This window comes from Trachymyrmex septentrionalis, unplaced genomic scaffold (genome assembly GCF_001594115.1).
Source record: "Trachymyrmex septentrionalis isolate Tsep2-gDNA-1 unplaced genomic scaffold, Tsep1.0 scaffold227, whole genome shotgun sequence".
Taxonomy (NCBI): domain Eukaryota; kingdom Metazoa; phylum Arthropoda; class Insecta; order Hymenoptera; family Formicidae; genus Trachymyrmex; species Trachymyrmex septentrionalis.
The window spans coordinates 19,299-25,158 of record NW_017305383.1 but is presented as its reverse complement, the minus strand read 5'-3'; positions in this window follow the sequence as shown (position 1 = coordinate 25,158).

The window sequence follows — 5,860 nt, the reverse complement described above, 5'->3', positions numbered from 1 at the left end:
ATGAAAAATCTATTCTCTGTTAGTTTTTTCCTTTCTAATTAATGAAATGAAAGAAAAGAACATATATCTAAAGAATGTTTTTCTTTTTAAATAATTTTTTCGTTAAGGATAAGTAGAATATTGTTCTATTCTGTACTAGCTTTTCTCTTTTTGATTAATGAAAAAAAATGAATACGGAAAAAAAACTGAAGATCTTATATTGTAGAAAGATAAGAATGGACAACTCTGACTTAAGGCGCCTCTAGACTAAATATCTCAAAATGCGGACGGCGCGCTTGCCAACCCATCCCCGCTCCCCACTACCCGCGCGCCATGTGATCGGTACACGTATACACTTGGCAGTAATACTCATAGGCTGGGCGGGCGCGCGTATTCTATCTGTAAAGATTAATATTTCGTTAACTATTGGGAAAGTTGCAAAATGGTAGAGGATTTTTTGATTCAGTTTTTAGTCCGTTCTACCTGAAATATTTGGCGATTATTTTGAGACATTGTCTATATGTACTATATGTACCCTGTATATTGACTATATACCGTAAATTTCCTAAATAGGCCGCAACCTCAAATTTGATCTTGTTATTTAAGACAACAAATTTCTTAATGGCATACACCACAACGCAAGATATTTGTAGCTAATATTTTATATTTTAATCACATAACAATTAAATAAATAGACGTTTCGACCTTAAATTAGGTCATCTTCAATATTACAAAATTATTTATTCAAATTCGCGCATATAATATATTATCACACCAACGCAACAAAGAGTTTGTCTCGCGTTATAACTTGTAGAAATAATCCAACAGGACAACGTTAACAATAAAGAAATCAATAGAATAAATAAAAAATTAAAGTTTAAAATGTTCGAAGGTGGCTCAAAAATACAAAATATAACAGAGAGCCACAACGATAGATGTTTAAACGAAATTCATATACATTATTTAAAATTATTATATAAAAACATAGACGTTTCGGTCAGGATTTTACCATCATTAGTTGACATCAAGATGACAAATAAATACAAAAATTAATTAATTAAGCAATGATTGCTAGGTACAATAATATCAAGATGACAAAAATAAAAAAATTTATACATTTATAACAGAATATTTGTTTATACAGTTTATAACAGAACATTCAAAGATTTTGATCACACAAGATTTGATAAAGGGAATTCGACCGTACTGATGAATTCTATTGAATATAATAAAAAAATGCATACAATGCCAATAGTAAGACATATATAACTATCAAGAAAGATCCAACAACAATGATGACAAATCAAATTCATACATTGTTAGCAAGGTGGAAGAACATGAAATATATAGATTATTCTATTTATAAAAAACTTAATGTTACAGATGGATTGGTGCCGAAATCATATCGATTACCAAAGATTTATAAAGATGATAATCCGTTGAGAATGATTGTCAGTTGTGATTGTCAGTTGTTCATTAACAGTCCTTTGTATCCTTTTTTTTTTATAAAAGATATCATTGACAAAAGTCTTAAAAAAGGTTTTAGCTACATTTAAAACAGCTGGGAATTAGTGAATCATTTAAACCTAGAACACTACAGACGAATAATAAAATGGTATCTTTTGACATTATATCAATGTATACTAACATTCCAGAAGATTTAGTCATGGGAAGTATTAAAGGAAGATGGAATTATATATCGAAATACACTAATATTCCTATGAAAAAGTTTCTAAATGCCGATTCTTTGGTCTTTAACTTAACCTACTTTAAATTTGACAATTGATATTTTAAACAAATCTTTGGTATGCCCATGGGGTCTCCTTTGTCACCGATCTTAGCTTAGGATTTAGTTATTCAAGAGTTAGAAAAATTCATTCTATCGAACATCAACACAGATATTCCAGTTTATTATCGGTCTGTGGATGACATTTTAATTGCTGTGTCTAACAATTAGGTTTATGAAATATTAGAAAAGTTTAACTCTTATCATGATAGACTGAGATTCACAATTGAGCATAATTATGATGGATTTATACTGTAGATTTTTTTTATGTTAGTTTGAGGATTATAAAGAATCTGATCAGATTCGATAATCACATAAGAAGCCAATGAATTCGGGATGTTATTTAAATTATAAATCTAACCATCCAATAGAACATAAAAAAAGAGTGATAATCGGGCAGCTTGACAGAATTCTTTTTCTTGTGCATTCGGAATATCATAAGAAAAATATTAAGTCTATGATTAGTGTTCTACTCTCTAATGGCTATCCTTTAGACATAATCTTCTTCACAATTAACAGCAAAATTAAAACATTATCGAGGAAAAAAACTTACATATGATTACAACCAAGAATATCAATGATTCAAATAATAATAATCCGAAAAATTATTTTACGATACCATATATGAACGAAATCTCCGAAAAATTTAAACCTGTGGCAGAAAGGAATGATTTCAAAATTGCTTATAAATCCATGAACACGTTAAAGTCTGTCATTAGATTAGATAAAGATAAGTTAGACATGATGGAGTACTGTAATGTGATATAAAATAAGCTGTCTCGATTGTGACATTTCATATATAGGCTAGACAAAAAGGAAAGTTAAAACAAAGATAAAGGAATATAAAGCGAATATTAAGAGATTGAAAGGTACTCGCACGGTAGTATCAGAGCAGTTGGAATATGGACATGAATTAGATTGGGAGAATATTTCATTATTTCATTATTCAGAGCCATGTTTTCAAAAAAGAATCATGTCTGAAATAATATTCATTAAAAAATAAATTAATGCTATTAATATACAAAATAATACAGAGCGTTTATCCGAAGCATATTTTCCTTTGCTTAATATAGCTTCCTCCACGTAACTCCATCGTTACTCTCTTTATTTTTACTAAAATTGTTTATAAATGGACTGTCATGATTTGAGTTTAACATACAGTCTTTAGTAGTTGATTCGATATAGAAAGTTTATCACGTCCTGATAAAATTCACGAAAATTATTGTACATAGGTGTAATATTATTGTAGTTTCTTAACTATAATTTATTATTATTAATATAAGAATATTCTTTCCGTTAGAATCTGGAAATTATATGTGGAATAACTAAAAAGGATGAGCGATAGGAATAATTGACTGAATTTAACAACAGGCAATTTCTCAAGAGTATAATACGATACAATATTTGACTACCTTCTCTTTTAAGGTTCTACTTAGAAAAGATAACTTGTTGTTAATGTCCTGTTGGATTATTTCTACAAGTTATAACGCGAGACATCAAACTCTTTGTTGCATTGGTGGGTTAATGTATTATATGCGCGAATTTGAATAAGTAATTTTGTAGTACTGAAGATGACCTAATTTAAGGTCGAAACGTCCATTTATTTAGTTATGTGATTAAAATATAAAATATTAGCTGCAAACATCTTGCGTTGTGGTGTATGCCATTAAGAAATTTGTTGTTTTAAAATTTGACCACGTATCGACTTTTATTGTTGTTATTTAAGTTTTTTATTAGTGTAAATAATTAGTTGATAACCTATTTTCTTTTTATATTAGGCCTCGTTTTTTCTGACCCGATCTAAAATATAGGTTAGGCCGCAAAATAATTCTCTCGGTGTAAACCTAGAGTTGCCATCTCTGTCCTTTTTTTTTGCTAGACATTATCTTCTTACAGATTTGTAAGAAGTTCAGAAATTTTCCAAAGGTTTTCCAAATAATTACTGCACATAATTATCCTGGATACTTTTGGAAAATTTCTCCGGACATTTCCAAACGTGTTTAAAAAAAAAAAAAAAAAAAAAAGAGGACAATGTCTAGGAAAAAAAACGGATGGTAGCCCATAGTCATTAAATTATGCGTACTTACTGGACTTCTATTCATATTATTATTTTGCATAATATAAAACTTTCCCCGTCGGTCCCATTACACTGCGTCATATGTTACGTAAAGTCAAACTACCGCAAACCACTTGAGCATGAAAAAATGACCAGAGAAGCAACCAAAAAAGTGAGAGGAATATCTCATTTCTAATATGAGGAATAAGGTCGATGAGGCAATATACGAAAGCATTTGACTTATTAAAATACACATGGGAACGTGTATCTTAATACGAGTACGTGCAACATAGATGAATACGTTAAGAGAGTACACCGCACCAGGCCGCAAGCCAGAATAGTGGTGTAGTGACCGTACGAAGCTCCAATCAGGAACCTACAAAGCAGATAGAGAACAGTATAGTGCTTGCGCGGCAGCGCTATCGTCACCGATAGCCAATCGCATGCATACAAGGACTGCACGCGTAGCTGCAGAGAAAGCCGTATCGAGAACAAAAAGCAATATTACAATAAACGCGATAATAGGACTACGAGCCAAGCAAGATCTTAATGCTTTGCTATTAAAAAACAAATTTTTATTGTAACAAACATTTTGACCCCAATTGGGTCATTCTCAATGTTAACATTGACACAATTTAAAATACTCATTTAAATGACAAAACCTTGATGGAACACGTGATGTGATTTAGCTAGAAATTATTGTATAATATATAAAATTCATCGTTGTGTAAAATTCATGATTGTAAGAATCGATATATGAACGTGAAAACATAGATACATATTATTTGGTGTATGAACGTGAAAATGTAAAAACATTACAATGCTTGATGGTCATCAACAGTTGTCTTATAGAGTAAATTTTAAAAAACGCAGTCGCAAAGGCTTAGAATTACACACATAGATTGATCAATGAATCAACTCTGAGTTGACTCTTTAGTTTGGTAACTGGTAGTCAACTATTTAAGAGCAACATTTGACTACGGACAATGAAATATCTTGATAACTAGAAAACTCTTTAGGAAAATTCTAGTTATTGTGATATCTCAATGTCAAATGTTGCTTTTAAATAGTTCACTACCAGTTACCAGACTAAACTCAGAGTTGATTCATTGATCAGTCTATGTGTGTAATTCTTAGCCTTTGTGACTGCATTTTTTAAGGTTTATTCTATTGTATAAGACAACTGTTGATGACCACTAAGCGTTATAATGTTTTTACATTTTCACGTTCATATATACCAAGCACTGTACTGCGTCTTTATCTGCGTTGTAGGTTCCTGATTGGAGCTTTGTTCGGTCATTACGCCGCTATTCTGGCATGCGGTCTGGCGCGGTGTACTCTCTTAACATATTCATCTATGTTGCACGTACTCGATTAGACAACCATTACTTGACGGCTACCAAGCGTTGTGTATCTAAGTTTTCACGTTCATATACCGAGTAATGCTGTATCTACATTTTCATGTTCATATATCGATTCTCCAACCATCCATAACTATAGTGGTACATATATAATGATAAATTTTATATATTATAATTTCTAGTTAAATCACATCACATGTTTTGTCAAGGTTTTGTCATTTAAATGAGTAGTTGATTTTAAATTGTGTCAAGGTTAACATTGAGAATGACCCCAGACAGAGGTCGAAACGTTTGTTACAATAAACTGTTTCTTTTTTAATAATTTACAGCGTTAAGACCTTGCTTGGCATGTAGCTTTATTCTTATTATATTTATAAAAATTTTATATTAATAAATTATTTCAAATTGAAATTTAGAATTTAGATAAAACAAATTCGAACTAGTATAATAAAGACTCTTCCATTACAAAAACAAATTCTACTGTATTTTTAAACGCATTTAAGAAAACATCTGATTTATGTTTTTCTAATAGAAAAATCCTCATTATAATAGCTTAAATATGTATTAATTCAATTTGAAGTACTTTATCGATAAACAATTTTTTAATAAATTTTAGGTTCTATATGTATTGTGTATTATTTTTAATACATATATGTTAAAAGTTCTCATGTAGTAAAA